At 42.5% G+C, this 19,178-nt stretch overlaps 1 pseudogene; it reads left to right on the top strand.

Annotated features, from left to right (window-relative positions):
* Window positions 1–984: 984 nt before the first annotated feature.
* LOC123230608 lies at window positions 985–10,961 on the top strand (annotated as a pseudogene).
* Window positions 10,962–19,178: the final 8,217 nt, after the last annotated feature.

Genomic DNA, 19,178 nt, shown 5'->3' on the forward strand with positions numbered 1-19,178 from the left:
TCCATGATAGCTGAATTGTTTCTTTCTGGCTGCTGCTTGCAGTATTTTCTCCTTGACCTAGGAGGTCTCAAACTTGGCTATAACATTCCTGGGAGTTGTCATTTGGGGATTTATTGCAGGAAGTGACCTGTGGATTCTTTTGATCTCTATTTTACCCTCTTGTTCAAGAATATCAGGGCAGTTTTCTTGGATAATTTCTTATAATGTCTAGGATTTTTTTTCCCATAACTTTCAGGTAGTCCAATAATTCTAAAATTATCTCTCCTGGATCTATTTTTAGGTCAGTTTTTTTCAATGAAATATTTCATATTTTCTTCTATTTTGTCATTTTTTTAATTTGGTTTTTGATATCTCATGAATTCATTAACTTCTATTTGCCCAATTCTAATTTTTAAAGACTGAATTTCTTCCCTGACCTTTTGGTTCTCTTTTTCCTTTTGGTCTATTGTTTTTTCTTCCATGGAACTTTTTTCTTCCATGGATTTTTTTGCCTCTTTTTCCAGTTGACCAATTTTGCTTTTAACCTGTTATTTTCTTTTTGCATTATTTTCATTTCTTTTCCCCATTTTTTCTCCAAACTCTCTTATTTGATTTTTAATTCGTTTTTTAGTTCTTCCAGAACTTGAGACCAATTTCCATTTTTGTTTGTTTGTTTGTGTTTATTTTTGTTTTTTTAATTTTTCATGGGGTTGCTTGGATCTCACCATCCCCTGTGTGTTCTGTTTTTTGCTCTTTGTCCCCACAGAAATTTTCGATTGTTAAGTAGTGTTTGTTTTTGTTGTCATTGTTGTTTGCTATTTTTCTCATTTTCCCAGCCTTCTTTTTTTTGTTTGTTTTTTGTTTTTTGCCTGTAGACTGGGAATTCTGAAACCTGCTTATTGATTAAGTTTCCTCTGCTGCTGGCTTGCAAGAATCAGCATTGTGACTTATTTTGACCTGGGACTAGGTCTTCACCAGGGCAGTGCAGTCTTAAAAGGGGCCAGTATGATGGACTTCCAGACCTTACTATGGGCCTGGGACTTCAAGGCATGGGTCTGAGGTTCCCTTGTCCCAGGATATCCCAAAGTTAGACTACACCCAGTCACAGAACCTGGCACCGTAGTTGGGGGAGGCGGGAAGGGTTGGCCATCACTCTTATGTTTGTAGTTTTGTTTCCTCTTCCCCTTTATAAGGATGATATTAGAAAATAAGTATTGTTTTATTAGTTTAGAGATAAGAAGTGAAGAACTTGGCTTGAGAAAGAATTGGAGTTTGAGGCAGAACTGAGAGAGTGTCAACTTCAAATGTTGGCCATTTTTGTAACCATTTTTCTGTGACGGTTACTCTCTTTGGATGTGACAGTGGCAATTGGTCTCTGGAAGTTGGCAGACTCACACACAGGGACTCTTTCTCTCAGAGCTAAAAGAGGTAACATCTTTGCTTCTCTCTTTCTCTCTCTCTTTCTCTCTCTCTCTCTCTCTCTCTCTCTCTCTCTCTCTCTCTCTCTCTCTCTCAGAGGGAAAGACCAGAAGGAGCTTAGTGTTTTCTTTTCCCAACTTCAGAAACACTATTGACTATCTATTGTGGTTTTTATAGATTGATTTAATTCTGAGAAGACCAAAGAAAACCCTGATCTTTGACTTGGACTCTGAGTCTGTTAAGGCTCAGAGAGTCCTAACTTGATTCTAGTTGAGACTCAACCAGCTAGCCTTTTATTACTTTTATAACTTAGAGGTGAAGTTAAGAATTATAAGGATATGGGGGCAGCTGGGTAGCTCAGTGGATTGAGAGTCAGGCCTAGAGACGGGAGATCCTCAGTTCAAATCCGGCCTCAGACACTTCCCAGCTGTGTGACCCTGGGCAAGTCACTTGACCCCCATTGCCTACCCTTACCACTCTTCCACCTATAAGTCAATACACAGAAGTTAAGGGTTTAAAAAAATTTAAAAAATAAAAAGAATTATAAGGATAATAGTGGTAGTTTTATTTAGAATAGTATAAATTTGGGTTAGTCAGATCAGGAAGGATTAGTGTAGCCTGTGGACACAGGAGAAGCAGTTCCTTGTGAAATCAGGGAGTTTTATTTGGGTGGAGTTAGAATCCCTTAAAGTTAGAAATCCTTTCTTTATCCTTATATATTTCAATAAATATTTTTTTATAATAAGAGTCTCTTTAGCATCCTTGTACCTGGCCCTGAAGAGAATCATTGATGAGCTTCACTTCACTTTATCACTGAAGATACTTTTGATTACGTCTATCAAAAGTATCTGGACAGTTTTGAACCTTTATTTGCAGAGTTTTCCCTTTACATTTACAGCTCCCCTATGATTTTTACACCCTTATCCCATGAAAATCAACTCTCTCTGCCTACCTTTCAGTTTGTGTTCAGCAGGAGAGCCCCCTCGTTGCTGTTGGTTTTTAACGCCTGCCATTTTGGGGCCCTTTTTAAAGATTAGTTTGAAAGGATAGTCAGAGAGGTTTTGACTTTTGCTGCTACTAATCCACCATCTTGGCTCTGCCCCTAAGTTGGGACAAGGGGTGGGGGGCTCATTTTAAAGGGATGAGTGAGACAGGGATTCTCATTCTCTTTTTTTAATCTAGATTTTATTTTTTTTAAACCCCTACCTTCTGCCTTAGAATTAATATTCCAAAGCAGAAAAGTGGTAAGGACTAGGCAATGGAGGTTAAGTATCTTGCCCAGGGTCACACAGCTAGGAAGTATCTGAGGCCAGATTTGAACCTAGGACCTCTCATCTTTAGGCCTGGCTCTCAATCCACTGAGCCACCCAGCTGTCCCTCTCATTCTCCTCAAAGAAGACATTCAGTATTCATCAGAGGTATCAGGCAAAGAATTTGAACAGACAAAATTTTGATAGTGGTCAGTCCTTTCAATCCTGTCTGACTCTTTGGGAACCTATGTGGGATTATCTTGGCTCAATTATTAGAGTAGTTGACCATGTCCTTCTCCAGCCCATTTTTCAGATGAGAAACTGAGGCAAACAGAGTTAAGTGACCTGCCCAGGGTCATACAGCTGGTATCTGAGGGAACACAGGAAGATAAGACTCCAACCCTTGGCACTGTGTCCACAGACAAGATGACATATGATTAGGCAAAATCACTCATAATGATTGCTTTAATTTCCTCCTCATTGGTTGTGTATTCACCCTTTTATTTTTGATACTAGTAATTTGAATTTTTTATTGCCATTTATAAATCAAATTGACCAATGGTTTATGTGTTTTACTGGTTTGGGTTGGGGTTTTTCCCCCTCCCCAAAAAACCCAGTCTTCTAATTTTATTTATTAGTTTAATTGTTTTCCAATTTTCAGTTTTATTTAGGATTTCCAACTTGGTGTTTATTTGGGGATTTTTCATTTGTGCTTTTTCCGTTTTTTTTCTTTTTAGATGTATGCCTGATTCATTAATCTGCTTTTCCCTATTTTATTATTATGTAAAGAATTTGAGGTATACCTTTTCCCCTAAGCACTGCTTTAACTGTACCCCATAAATTTTGGTATTCTGTCTCATCATTGTTATTCACCTTTATGAAATTGTTTGTTTTTATGATTTATTCTTTGACCCCCTTATTCTTTAGAATTAGATTATCGAGTTTCCAATTCTTAATTTCTCTTTCCACGGACCTTTATTGAATGTGATTTTTATTGCGTTATGCTCTGAAAAGATCATTTGATATTTCTGCTTTTCTACATTTGGTTGTGAGATTTATATGCCCTAATATACAATCGGTTTTTGTTTAGGCGCCCTGCACTGCTGAAAAAAAGGTCAATTCTTTTTCCATTAGTCTCTTAGTGACTGTGGTTTCAAGTGTTGACTCTGACCCTCTTTCTTTTATAAAGAATGTGGCCTTTGGGCCAGTCCCTTCTCTGTAAATTAATGAGGATTGGACTGTGTCACTCTGCAGTGTCCCTCAGCCCTGTGTCCTGTGGCTTTTGGTGGTTTAGGAGGTGGTGACATTCCAGGATGTGGCTGTGGACTTCACGAGGGAGGAGTGGCGCCTCTTGTCCCCTCCCCAGAAGGCGCTGTACAAGGAGGTGATGCTGGAGAATGCCCGGAACCTGCTCTCTGTAGGTAAGGAGCCCTCTCCCTGCTGCCCGAGTCTGCCATACAAGGGAATATCTTCATTCCCGGGTGCACATAGTTGGGAGCATTTATCAGTTATTAGGAAGGGAAAATGCTGGCCTCCTGGGTCACCTAAGAGGCAGAGCCCTCCTGTTGCCTGGTTTTCCTATTAAAGGGCTTTGCAGGATGCGATGGGAACCTGGGGATTTCTTCTTGCTGCTGGAGCTACCCCTTCCCAAGGTGAGGGAGCTTCAGGTCAAAGATCGAGTCAGTCTTGGAGAATCTCAGAGCTGCAGCCAATCTCAAAGGCTATTTAGTCTAACATCTACCTGGGCCCGCCTTTGGCCTGCCAGACAGTTCTCTGAAAACTGCTCAGGCAGCTATTCCTTACAAACCTTTCCCCTTTGGGATGTTCTTCTCTTTGACAAGCTTAAATTGTAGCTCCTGGCTCCTAGTTGTGCCCAGGGTGGCAGGTTTGTCCTTGATCTGCCTTCCTATTGCCCTACAATTCCAGCATGGGGTAGTGAAGGAAGGGGGGGAGGGAATAAGCATTTCCAGTCACCTCCTCTTTGCCAGGTGCTGTGCCAAATGCTTTCTTTGCAAGGTGATGTTACTTCCTCCTCACAGTAACCTCCCAAGTTGAGTGATTTTTTTTTTCCAATCCCCATTTGGCAGTCGGAGAAACCAAAACAAACAGCTTGAGTGACTTGACCAGGGCCACACACCTAGGAACTGTGAGGCCAGATTTAAACTGAGGCACTGCAGTCTCTGGGATCAGGGCTCTCTCCACTGTTCTACCAGCTCCCTTTGGTTTCTAGATAATGACTCCTATGGAGTGAGTCTTTTGTGTTCCATGAAGTCTTCTAGGAGTCTTCTATGTTCCTTCCCTTCTATGAAGAAGGTACACCAAGGCCATATTTGCTGGTTCCAAATTGATTCCATGATCTCCCCCAAAATAAATACTGTGGAAATAACCCTTCAGGAATCCTGGGAACCGCCCTCTGCTCCCTGCTTGCAAACTCTTGTCATGGCCAAGAATAACAGACTAGCAAGTTGGGTTTATCCGATTTCCCAGCAGGAGAATCACATCTGAAGAGGCAAACAAACAGTCCCCCAATGCACAGTGCACAAAGTTTATAGAGGCTTCAGGGCATGAAGAGCCAGGGAGGGGGACAGTGCCAGAGATGATTCTTTAGGGTCTCTGTTGCCGGGCTCCAGGCTGATCTGGCACAGTTACCCTTTCACCCAGTTTTGGGAGCATGACAGGACTGGGGTGGGGACTGGCTGTCCCTCACAATGGGTTGGAGAACATGACCAGGTGACACTTCCTATTTTGGTTACTTGCAATATTAGGTGTCCTGATGGGTGAGGATGCCTCTCATCATGGAGGGATTCTCTCTGGCACAGCTCAGTGGGTCCATGCCTCTTGCCCTAAAGGAAATTAAATTCCAAGTTTCTCTCCAACTTCCTCCCTGACTGATCTCCCATGCCCAGGGCTTCCAGCTCCCACAGAAGACGTGATCTCTTATTTGGAGCAGAAGGGAACCCCGTGGATGCTGGAGCAAGAAGGCCTGAGGAGCTGCTGCCCAGGTGAGTGAGGGAAAAAGAGGTGTGGGAGAGCTGGTGTGACCAGAGACTTCTGTGTGCTCTCGTGAAGCCAAGGTTAGAAAAACTTGACTTGGAATTCTTTTTCAGATAGTTTTTAGTAGTGACTTCCTGGGCAAGTCACTGGGCGACTGTGCCTCAGTTTCCCCATCTGTAAAATGAGGGAGTTGGACTCCACAACATTTCCACTCCCTCCAATGATAAGTCTATGATCTGTGATCCATTAAGAAATCATCATTTTGGTATTTGGGGCATTGAACTACCCTAAAAGAGCAAAAAAAGATTTCGCGTATCCAAAATAAAGTCTTAGATATTTATTAAGTCAACAAGGCCTCTAAACACTGGGGATATAAAGACATGGAATGGAAGCCCATCCCCTACTCTTATGGAATTCGCAGCTTGCTGGGGCAGACAACATGCCAGCAACTGTGTGCTGGATAAGTTGGAGCTAATCAGAAGAGGGCAGGCACTAAAGGTAAGGAGGCCTGGAAAAGGCTGATTGTGGAAGCGGGGTATCAAGGAAGCCATACTGGGGATCCTGGGCAAAACGGGTAGCAAGGAAATTCCCACAGTCAGGAGGTAGAGTGGCCTGGTCACAGAACAGAAAGGAGGCTCCTGCCACTGGATCATAGCATTCATGGGGGTTGGAAATAAGGTGAAAGAAGCCTGGAAGAGGAGGAGAGGGAAGGTTTCACAGCCCTAGAGAGGATTCAGTATTGGATCCTTTGCCTAGAGAGCCATTGGAGTTTGTTGAGTAGGTGGTGACTTAGTCTCAGGTGAGAGCTTTGGGAAGATGAGTTTGACACCTGGAAGGAGGGTGGACTGGTCCAGGGAGAGACCAAAACTGCTGCACAAACCAGAAGCCTCCTGCAATCCCTCAAGTGTAAGGTGACTGGGGGCTGAACAAAGTGTTGGGAGAGACAGCGGTCTATGTGAGAGATTGTACAGAGGCAGAATCAACAGGACTTTGCAACAGATGGAATAAGGTGGAGGGGAGTATGGGTGTGTGAGAGTCCCTGAGGAGTCCCCAACATGTTCTTTATGAGCCTGGACTATTGGAAGGATACCTTAGAAAGCGTTAGGCAAGAAGAAAAATGAGAGAGTTGGGGGAAAGAGAGTGTGTTTAGTTTGGGGTGTGGGAGAGTAGTGTCACTAAAACCTAGACAGTATCCCAAAAGGGGGTGATTGACGGAGACAAAGCCTATGGAGAAGTCAAGGAGTGTGAGGATTAAGAAATGGGCTTTGAATTTTGAGATTATTGGTCATGTTCAAGGGAGGAGTTTCTGTTAACAAACAGTGAAATTGGGAGCTAGACTGCAGAGAGTTTCAAAGATAGCAAAGGAAAGGAACTGAAGACCCCACTTGTAAATGACCCTCTCTAGCTGTTTAGCCATGAGATGGAGGAAGGATATTGGACACTATCTCCATTTCTCTTTTTTCCTCAAAGACACTCTCCCTTGCTCCATTGATTGGGATGAGGTATTTTCCAATTACTCCCTAACCAGCCCCAAAAAAAGAATTGCTAGTTGCTATTTAAATGATTTCTTTTTCTGTTGACTCATGACAAATAGTGTTTTAAATGATAAAAGTACTTGGAAATCAATTGCACATATTGCTTTGTTTAAAACAACAACAACGACAACAACAATAACCAGCCTTTACAGGTAAAACAAACTCTGTAAGGAAAGAGTTCTTTAGACATAACTTTCCTTTTTCTGCCATCCACAAACTGACTACATTGTCATTGAAACTCTAGTGATGGACACGTCCACGTTGCCCACCAATTCCTTTGAGCAGCTGCCAGATAGAAGACTAATAAGCTAAAGTGGAGCATCAATTCAGATCAGAAGACAACCTTAGCATTGCAATGAGTGGCCATTTCAGGTCTGTTTCTGAAGAAAGGACGTGGTGGTCCATGATGGCTTCATCATAGCCTCTTCTGTGCATGCCTGGAGACCATGGCTTTTATAGAGTCTGCCATCTCTGCTACAAGAACGCATATCCAGGAAACGTCTTGATCTGGTGATTTCACCTTTGAAGAGGTGCATTTATAAGATAACCCCAGAAGGAGGGAACTCCTCTGGTGCAGTGAGAGCCAGTGAGAGTTTGTGCATGCCCATGAGCATTTGCACATGAGTGTCCAGCCTTCCCGTTGTTTGGAGACAACTTGATGTGAATTGAGAGACTGAGAGAATTTATTGCACTTAGTCAGAAGCAGTCAGTTTGAGGTAATCATCATTCATGAACTCCTGATCTTGACATTTTGGAATCACTGCAAAAAGAAATCCGTTGTGATTGAAACGTGCGCATTTGTTGTCCTTGAGGAAAAATGTCTTGTAACTAATTGGGCGATTATTCACCACAGAAGGTGCTATGCCCAGATTTTCAGCTCAAATCTCTTTGGCCTTTGTCTCAAACCTCAAGGGCTTTGTGAAACACTAAATGGGAAGGGCTTCAAGAGCACTAATCAGTGAAGCATGCTGTCCACTCCCTTTCAGAAAGATGAGGGATCGTTTCCTGTGTGAGTCACATATTTTCAGGGATGAGAAATGCCATGCATTTATTTATACTTGTGCTTGGGTTTTATTTTTATTTTAAAGTGAGCAAAAATTTGGGATTGAGATTATTTAAAGATAACTTTTAGGGGGCTGCTGGATAGAGAGCCAAGCCTAGAGACTGGAAGTCCTAGATTCAAATTTGGCCTCAGATATTTCCTATCTGTGTGACTCTGAGCAAGTCACTTGGAACTCCCATTGCTTAGCCTTTACTGCTCTTCTGGCTCTAAGACAAAAGGTAAGGGTAGGATTTTTTTTTAAATAAATGAAAAAAGATAAGTTTTTAAAACAAAATAAGTAATGACTATCCTAGAAAACTAATAGGCCAGAACAAAATCTCTTACTCCTTAAGTAAATATAAAAAACAGTGTTGGCATTCACCATGTGATCTCTCATATACTATGATAAAAAAATAAAATTGAAAATAATCACTGCAGAAAATGCATTATGTTTACAGATATCATTGACATAGCTCCTGCAATGTCTGTGTGCCAAATGACATAATATCTGTCCAAAAACTGAAAGTGAAATGAAAAGGAAAGATTATAAATGAAGGCAGTTTGTCTAGTACTGTGGATACAGCTTGCCCAAATAACGAGAGAAGTTCTGGTCTCTGCTACTGGGATTTGGACTAAGTCACTGAGCCATTTTGAAGTCATGGCAAGAATCTTAGATGTAATGAGATGCCAGCTTTGCCAACGTCAAGGTTTGTTGTGAGGATTCAGTGTGATTGTATATGAAATTCTTTGTCAATTAAATCATCCTTTGAATATAACGTGAGATTTTCAATGACTGATTCTGCCTAGGGAAACAATATAAATCTGTTTATGTTTTGCCAGTGGAGGGAAGGATATAATTATATGTGTGTAGATGGGTCTGTGTATATGTTTTATCATTTGTTTCTTTCAGAAAAAGAGATGAGGCTGGAAACAAGAGAGAGAACTTCAGAGCTAAGCCTTTCTATGGAAGCTACTCACAAGCAAAGATTCATGAGTGATGGCCCTTCTGACTTCACTTGCAGGGAAATCTGTGCTGTACACCAGAGAATCCACACTGGGGAGAAACCTTATGAACGTCATCAATGTAGAAAGATGTTTAGACATAAGATTGATCTTAATGAACATCAGAGAATCCATATAGTAGAGAGACCTAATGAAGGTAATCAATGTGCAAAAACTTTCCATCTAAAAGAGCAACTTACTTTCCATGAGAGAAGCCACATTGGAGAAAAACGTTATGAGTGTAATCGATGTGAAAAGATTTTTACATATAAGTCTGCTCTTTATGTACATCGGAAAATCCACACTGGAGAAAAACCTTATAAATGTGGTCAATGTGGAAAGGCTTTTAGATGGAAGTCTAATCTTAGTGTGCACCAGAGAATCCACACTGGAGAGAAACCTTATGAATGTAATCAGTGTGGGAAAACTTTTAGAAAGGAGAGCCATCTTACTACACACCAGAGGATCCACACTGGAGAGAAACCTTATGAATGTAATCAGTGTGGAAAGGCTTTTACACGTAGGAGCAGGCTCAGTATACATCAGAGAATCCACACTGGAGAGAAACTACATAAATGTAATCAATGTGGAAAGGCTTTTGTACATAAACGTAAACTTACTGTGCATGAGAGAACCCACACTGGAAAGAAACCTCATGAATGTAATCAGTGTAGAAAGGCTTTTGCAAAGAAAGGGCAACTTCTTGAACATCAGAGGATCCACACAGGAGAGAAACCTTATGAATGTAATCAGTGTGGAAAGGCTTTTACATGTAGGAGATCTTTTACTGTACATCAGAGAATCCACACTGGAGAGAAACTATATAAATGTAATCAGTGTGGAAAGGCTTTTGTACGTAAAAGTAAACTTACTATTCATGAGAGAACCCACACTGGAGAGAAACCTTATGAATGTAATCAGTGTGGAAAGGCTTTTGCACGGAAGCAGCATCTTGTTGAACATCAGAGGATCCACACAGGAGAGAAACCTTATGAATGTAATCAATGTGGAAAGGCTTTTGCACTGAAGGGCAGTTTTACTACACATCAGAAGATCCACACTGGAGAGAAACCTTATGAATGTAATCAGTGTAGAAAGGCTTTTGCAAAGAAAGGGCAACTTGTTGAACATCAGAGGATCCACACAGGAGAGAAACCTCATGAATGTAATCAGTGTGGAAAGGCTTTTGCACTGAAGGGCAGTCTTACTACACATCAGAAGAGCCACACTGGAGAGAAACCTTATGAATGTAATCAATGTGGAAAGACTTTCACACTGAAACGTCAACTTGTTGAACATCAGAGAATCCACACTGGAGAGAAACCTTATGAATGTAATCAGTGTGGAAAGGCTTTTGTAGTTAAACGTAAACTTACTATTCATGAGAGAACCCACACTGGAGAGAAGCCTTATGAATGTAATCAGTGTAGAAAGGCTTTTGCACAGAAACAGCATCTTGTTGAACATCAGAGGATCCACACAGGAGAGAAACCTTATGAATGTAGTCAATGTGGAAAGGCTTTTACACAGAGGAACAGTTTTAAAGTACATCAGCGAATCCACAGTGGGGAAAAACCTTATGAATGTAATCACTGTGGAAAGGCTTTTGCACTGAAGGGCAGTCTTACCACACATCAGAAGATCCACACTGGAGAGAAACCTTATGAATGTTATCAATGTGGAAAAACTTTCCCACGGAAACATCGACTTGTTGAACATCAGAGAACCCACACTGGAGAGAAACCTTATGAATGTAATCAATGTGGAAAGGCTTTTACAGATAGGAGCTATTTTGCTGTACATCAGAGAGTCCACACTGGAGAGAAACCTTATGAATGTAATCAATGTGGAAAGGCTTTTACACGTAGGAGCTCTTTTACTGTACATCAGAGAATCCACACTGGAGAAAGATCTTATTAATGTAATCAGTGTGGAAAGGCTTTTGCACTGAAGTGCATTCTTACTACACACCAGAGGATCCACACTGGAGAGAAACCTTATGAATGTAATCAGTGTGGAAAGGCTTTTACACGTAAGAGCAGGCTCAGTATACATCAGAGAATCCACACTGGAGAGAAACTATATAAATGTAATCAGTATGGAAAGGCTTTTGTACATAAAGGTAAACTTACTGTACATGAGAGAACCCACACTGGAGAGAAACCTTATGAATGTAATCAGTGTAGAAAGGCTTTTGCACAGAAATGGTGACTTGTTGAACATCAGAGGATCCACACTAGAAAGAAACCTTATGAATGTAATCAATGTGGTAAAACCTTCAGGTCAAGGTCAGCTCTTTTTTCCCATCAAAGAATTCTTATCACTAATGAATGAAGAAAGGCATTCAGATGGAGTGCAGATATTCCTAGAGAGCAGAAAATTTACTTTGGGCACAAGTCATATGTGGATTCAATGAGAGAAGACCATCAACCAAAGATCATCTCTTAATTTACACTGGAAGTCATACTGGAAAGAAGCCTTCTGAATGTGTTCAATGGAGACTTGCCTTTCTGTGGAAGATGGATGTCACTGGTGAAGGCTTAAATTTTATGTCTAACATGATGGTAACATGAGGGAATTAAATGATTGTTTGAAAGATGGATATTCTCTAAAATTGAATGTGTTCTGAATAAGAAAAGGACTTGTCTTGATATTATGTCAGTGGAGAATAATATTTGGTAAAAGTAAGAAATCAGAGTTATTTGGACAAGGATATAAAAATTGGGGCAATCTAGAGAATTTAGTGGTCTCCTGCAGGCCACCTACATATATGTATTCAGCCTGCATTCAGGCTACTGCGTGTGACAAGAAGTTTTTCATTAACTTGAGATAATCTCTCCCTCCTGATTTTTGTGATCACAGTGATGGGGAAGGAATTCCTCTGATGGACTTGAAACAAAACAGAACCGTCCCTTAGAAAAGCAGCCATTTCTCAGCAGGACAGAGGCTGTGTGATTTCTACCAGAAAACCTTGCCACAGTTGCTCCTAATCCACCAGTCTGGAAGCAGAATCCAAAGGAACTAAATTCCATATAAGAACCATCTAGGCTGATTGTCAGGTGCAGGAAGGAGATTATAGTCAGAAGGACCTTTGGGACCTCCTTCAAAGGAGATGGTTTTATATCTAGATAAATCCAAACTCGCCTTGCCTGGTCAATGGGAAAATGGCTTAAAGAGAAGGAAAACTTTTCTGTGGAACTTTCAAAGCTTTCAGTAGACGATAGCCTTTTCCTAACTGGTCAGGTTGAGTAGGCAGAAGAGATACAAAGAGGGTAAGAAATATGTTTCCCAGTCTGCAGGAATTTATGGTGTTGTAAACTAAAAAATAAGGAGTTTTCTGAATTTCGCTCTGTCTCGTGAAGAGCAGGTTTTCTCTGTTAGACGGGGAGTTTTTTTTTTTTTTAATCCTTAACTTCTGTGTATTGGCTCCTTGGTCTTGTAAGCAGCTACGTGACCTGGGGTCAAGAAGAGCCATGTTCAAATGCTGTTCCAAATGCGCTAACACAGGGTGAAACACTGGCCCAGTCACTTACTTAACCTCTGTCTACCCTAGTTTCCTTATCTTTATTTCCTTCCCATTTCCCCCAGTGACATGTAAAAACAATTTTTAACCTTTTTAAAAGAATTTTGGGTCCTGAATTCTCTCCCTTTCCCCTTCCTATCCCTACAAGATAGACTTACCATGTGCCATCCCAGGGGAGGTGTGTTCCCTGCCCTCCCGGATCAGGGTTCTGCCCGTCCTGGTACAAGGTTGGGCCTTAAATAATCAATGCTTGAATTTTAACAGATTGCTATGGACTCTGCCCCAAGCCTGCTGAGAGTTTGCTCAAGTTCCAAGGGACTAAAGTGGCGGCCACCTCGCTGTCCTCAGTCACTTTTAATTGAAGAGAAACTCCAAGCTAAGTTTAACAGTTGAATGCTGTCCTAAATCACACTGCCTGCACATCATTCCATGTCCAGGAAACTTGGTGTCTGCCATACTCTTAACTATCCTGGTACGACTCCAGGATGTCCGGCGGTTTCTCTACCAGCCAGGATCATCCCATTCTTGGAAGTCTAGTTATTTTTTGTACAGATGAGGGAATTTGTCATCTACCGTTGGTGATTGCTGTCAGATCCAGGAGGATCCTTTCAGTTGACATCAATAAGGGGGCAAAAGGAGTTTTAACAGCCCCTACTCCAGACCTCCAACCAATCAGACTGTCCGCACCCCATGAGGCCTTCAGGCCTTTACCTTACTATATTGTTTCCCCAACCTACCCACTTCTGTTCTTCATTCCCTCCTATTTAAAGGGGGCTGCTGCTTCTCCCTCCAGGTCTTTGAGCTCACTAAAGAAGTCATTAACCCTCTTTAGTAGTCAATTCATGTTTAACTAGTAAAAATGATAGTGCTCAAGGCAGCAAGATGACTCAGTGACCTGAAAATGGGAAGTCTTGGGTTCAAATTTGACCTCAGATGCTTCCTAGCTGTGTGAACCTGAGCAAGTCATTTAACCCCCATTACTTAGTTCTTACTGCTCTTCTGCCTTGGAACCAATACACAGAATTGATTCTCAGACAGAAAAAGAGTTTAAAAAATAATAACAATAATAGTGCTCTAAGCTTTGTACCTCTGCCTAATTGATTTTCCTTGCACCAATTCGGCCTAGTGCTTTTAAGCCCACCCGAGCAATCTCTCCTTAAGGAAGGCTGTAGCTTACGGAAACCATGCATGGAAACTGCTGTCATCAAAGTGGTCTGATTGTCTTGAGGCCATCACTACATCACCTGAAGGGGGGCTGTAAATTATGTTATTTGTTTTAAAACACAATATATCTGTCAGTCTGACTAGCAGGACATTCAGCAGAGACAATTGAGGCCTGAGCAGAGGTGATAGAGCGATGCTTCATTAGAGGAGAGGAAGCAGCAGAGTCTGGGGGGGATTGGTGGGGGGACCAGGAAAGGCAAAGGCATGGGTGGGGGGGAGACCAACACCAGTAAAGAAGGGTGTCATCTCTATAGGATTAGAGGGAGGGGTGAGGTAACTTGTGTTTCCTCTCATGGTCAAGGTGGGCAACCTGGACCAACCTCATTGAATGTCCCCAGGAATTCTCCATCTCTGGAGCAAGTTTGTTGTAAGATGGACCAAGGAATGTACAGGTTTGGCTGGGACTGGCAGGTATTGGGGTGGGGCGGATTGGGGGGAGAAGGGGGAGCTAAAGTCTGTCAGTACCCAGCAAGATACTCCACTTAAACATTGTAACCACCGGCTCAAATAGCTTAATTTGTCATTTTACAACATCTCAATGTTGAAAGAGGAATTATTTTTGTGTCGCACGATGGCGTTATACTCTAGATGGCATTTTTAACAAGCAACACTTTATGCCCATTTCCCACAGATCTGAATAAAAGAAAAATTAGATTTTAACCACTAACAATAATCTGGATTTACAATATGAGATAAAATCACCAGTAATATATATATAATATAAAGATAAGAAGCAGAGGAGGATGGGAGGAGTATTAAAATTCACTTCAGGTCTCTACCTACCACATGCCAACCCCCATGCTCATCCAGAGGTTCAGAGACAAAAGGGAAACTGTCCCTGCCCTGAAGGGGCTGACATTTCCTGGAGTAAGAAACCTAAGAAAGGCCCCAAACCAGAGAGAAAATACAAAGTAATTTGGGGGAGGAGCCATGGAAGCCTCCTGTGGGAAATACCAGCAGTAGGAAGGGTGGTGGCAGGGGCTCAGAGGGGAAGTCTTGAACCCCAGGAGGCCAGTCTGACTTTGTCATTGATCACCCCCGCAAGGGAAGTCAATCAGCTCAGTGGCAATGATGGAGAAGCCCTGGAGGCAAGCACCCCTGCTCCAGGCAAGTGCTTGTCCCCAGACCATTAACCCTATGCAGAGAAATGGTGGGAAAGGCATCAACTATGATGGGAAGAGGGAAACGTTTCCATATAGGCAGAGGGCATAGCTTGGGCAAAAGCTTGGGGGTGGGAGATGTGTCAAGTCTGAGGAGACCAAATAGACTGGCTAGGCTGGAACTGGGAATGAAGTACCAGAAGTCTGACATGACTTGAATCAGATCACTCTGAGTTTTCAATGCCAAGGTGAGGGTTGTGTCCTAGAGACAAAGGGAGCCACTGAAGTGTGAGCGGGAGAATAGCAGGTCATGTTCAAGTTGTGGAGGACCTCAGGAATCCTGTGGTAGAGGAGGAGGAAGAAGAAAAAGAGGGAGCTTTCTTTAAGTCCCCAATAGAGCCAACATGGAGGTCAGGGGCTGCTGCTAGGCAGAATCTCAGAGGTGGGAAGGAGCCTCAAGCCTCTATAGCATTCAGGCCAAGCCAAAGCTGACCAAGAATCTCCTTAGCTTCATTTGGAGAACTCCAAGGAGAGACCTCAGTCCCCAGCACCTTGTTTGGCACCATCAGTCTGCCTCCTCTTGGCCATTCCTTCCACTCCATGGCCCAGCAGCAAGCCTGAGCACCTATTCAAAGCCCCAAAGACAGTTCTTGGGGGCCCCTTCCTAGAGACTCTTCTCCAGAACACACCCAGTTCCTTCAGCCACTTCTGATATGACACAAACTCAAGGCCCTTGACCATTCAAATGGCTTCCCCTGGAGACTGTCCAGCTTGTCAGCTTCCCTTCTGGAATGACCTCAAGCCGAACACAACCCTTTGCATGGTGCTGCCTAGGAATGACTTCAGAGGGAACCTTATCTCCTTCCCTTGGAGACTCTTAATTCACCTGAGATCACATTAGACTTTTTAGCTGCCTCCTACACTGATGACTCACATTGAGGCCACAACCCACTAAGACCCCCAAATCTTTGACAAATTTCTAATTAGGTCTCCTTCATTTTGCACTTAAGGAGTCAACTTTTAAAAATAATTATCCATCTTTTGTTTCCATATTATCTTCATTTCCAAATCTATTCATGCCCCCTCCCCTCCCCAGAAAGCCATCCCTTATAACAAAGGACAGAAAAAGAAAGAAATTCAGTTTGGTCAAAGTAATCAGCCTGTTGACCAAGGACAAGAGATTCTAATCCCATAATTATGGGACTGGATGGGATAAAAAATAAAATATCTCTATTTTATCTAAAAAATAAAAAATCTTTACCAAGAGGGAAGGAAGAGGTCCATCTCCTTCCCTCTGCTTTGTTAAAAGGATTTTCCTAATCTCTCCCTCTGTCTCCTTAAGAGGCTAGAGAGCAGGATTTCTAAGTAGATCAGAACTCGAAGGAGTCCATGAGCCAGAGCTGAACATTCCATTACCAGGGAGACCAGGACTGAGGGGAGGAAGTAGCAGTCCCTCTGACAGGAAGTTAGGAGGTACAGTTGGTCAGTGAGGAGAAAAAGGAAGCAACCACTGACAGTTGGGGGTCTTTTGCCTCTGGGATCTCTAGAGAGCAGGAGGTCTGTCTCTGAGGTAAGCAGTTGGCTGCTGACAGTTGGGCTGCTATATAAAACTGATTGAAGGACTGAGTGAGTGGTGGCTGTCTATTATTTTAGGGAGTTAGGCAGTTAGTGAATCATTTATAGATAGTGTAGGTTAGATAGACCTGGTGTGCCAGGCAGGAGAACCTGTCCTGAGAAGACAGTGAGATAGTTTTAGGAAATTTTAGGCATATTGATAGGGTGTAAGATTAATAATCTCTCTTTCCTCTTTTCTTTCTTAAACAAATTTCTGTTAAACCGTCGCTCCTCACTTTGTCAAACTCCTTAATTTAACCCTTACAGTAGGTAGGGGCTTAGGTAGAGTCCAAGCTCTGGGGCTGAGTCTGGAGGCCTGAGAAGAGTCTGGAGAGGAAGATGGAAGTTTAGGGTTCTCAGAAGGCAAGCTCCTACAGTTTTAGAGATCAAGGAAAGCTTTTCCCCAAAACAGATCTCTGCCTCCCAAACGCTCCCCAAAGAAAAGAGGGATCAGTGTGGTTGCATCTAAGGAGCTTCCTTCTTTCCCTGGGGTCACTGGATGTGCCCTTGCCTGAGGCATGGTGAAGAAGGTCCAGTAGGTGGGCATAGATGTGAGGTCCAGGTTAGGATGTGGAATGGCTCCAAGTGCCTCTCTAGCTGGTGCTGAAAGCCAGAAGGCAGTTGATGTGCCCAAAGGGCTTTAATGACTGCCTGCCCTTTGACCCAGCCATACCACTGTTGGGTTTGTACCCCAGAGAGATCATAAGGAGAAAGACTGATACAAAAATATTTCTGGCAGAAGGCAGTTGAAGAGGCGATTCCCATGAAAGAGTCCAGCATAGAGGTAGTAAAGGCCTCCAGGCAGGGCAAAGAGCATATAGGGTGTACCTTGTGGTCAACAACTAGCCATGGGGAGGGAGTATCACTGCCCTGGGAATGTGAAGCCAGGGTGTAGGAAGCTCCAGAACCAGAAGAACATTGTACACAGTGACTAATAGGTTGTTGGGTTTTTTTGTTTGTTTGTTTGTTTTTTAACCCTTGTACTTCCGTGTATTGTCTCATAGGTGGAAGATTGGTAAGGATGTGACTAATAGGTTTTTAAAACCTTACTTTTTCCATCTTAGAATCAATACTGTGTACTGTGTATTGATTTTTGGGCAGAAGAGTGGTAAGGGCTAGGCAATGGATCTTGCACAGGATCCAACAGCTAGAAAGGGTCTGAGGCCAGATTCGTACCCAGGACCTCCTATCTCTGGATTTGGCTCTCAATTCACTGAGCCACCTTGGTGCCCCTGGCAGTAATATTCCCTTTTATGAACAACTGCGACTATCCTGGTTATTCTCAGCAATTCAGTGATCTAAGACAATCATGATGAAAAATGCCATCTACCCTCCAGTGTAAGAGTTAAATTAACATCCGATACTTCAAATATTCTTTTTATAAAGTTTATTACCTGACAAAAACAGAACCACGTGACCTGAGTTTTCTACCTGCCCAACAATCCTCGCTCCACTAAAGCCGTGACAGGAAGGAAAGAGTGAGAGAGGCGGAACGCCACACAATTGATATACTGTCTACCTCAGCACGTAATGACAGGAAGTGAGTGGAGTGCTGGGAATCGTAGTTTTTAGGGTAACAGATTCAAATTATACGCCAGGAAAGAACGGATGGGGTCATATGTATATTCACTGTCTTCTTTTTTTAATTTGAGATCTCTTCCACAAAATGATGATAAATGATTGTACATGTAAAATCTATATCAGACTGCTCATAGTCTCAGGGAGAAGAAATGGGAGAAGGTGTGAGGGAGGTGATGGGGAAGGAGGGAGAGAATTTAGAATTCAATATTTTTTAAATGAATGTTTAACAACTCTGAGGTACCATCTCACGCCTAGCAGAATGGCTAAAATGATAGCAGGGGAGAGTAATGAATGTTGGAGGGATGTGGCCGAACTGGGACATTAATGCACTGCTGATGGAGTTGTGAACTGATCCAACCATTCTGGATGGCAATTTGGAACTATGCCCAAAGAGTGCTAAAAGACTGTCTGCCCTTTGATCCAGCCTTACTATTTCTGGGTTTGTACCCCAAAGAGATCATAGATAAACAGACTTGTACGAAAATATTCATAGCTGCGCTTTTTGTGGTGGCAACAAATTGGAAAATGAGGGGATGCCCTTCAATTGGGGAATGGCTGAACAAACTGTGGTATCTGCTGGGGATGGAATACTATTGTGCTCAAAGGAATGATGAACTGGAGGAATTCCATGTGAACTGGAAAGACCTCCAGGAACTGATAAAGAGTGAAAGGAGCAGAACCAGGAGAACATTATACACAGAGACTGAGATACTGTGGTACAGTCAAGTGTAATCGACTTCTCTACTAGCGGCAATGCAATGACCCAGGACAATTCGGAGGGATTTATGGAAAAGATGCTACCCACATTCAGAGGAAGAACTGCAGGAGTGGAAACACAGAAGAAAAACAACTGCTTGGACACTTGGGTTGATGAGGACATGATTGGGGATGTAGACCTGAAAAGACCACACTCAT

The sequence above is a fragment of the Gracilinanus agilis genome, chromosome 1, assembly GCF_016433145.1.
Source record: "Gracilinanus agilis isolate LMUSP501 chromosome 1, AgileGrace, whole genome shotgun sequence".
Taxonomy (NCBI): Eukaryota; Metazoa; Chordata; class Mammalia; order Didelphimorphia; family Didelphidae; genus Gracilinanus; species Gracilinanus agilis.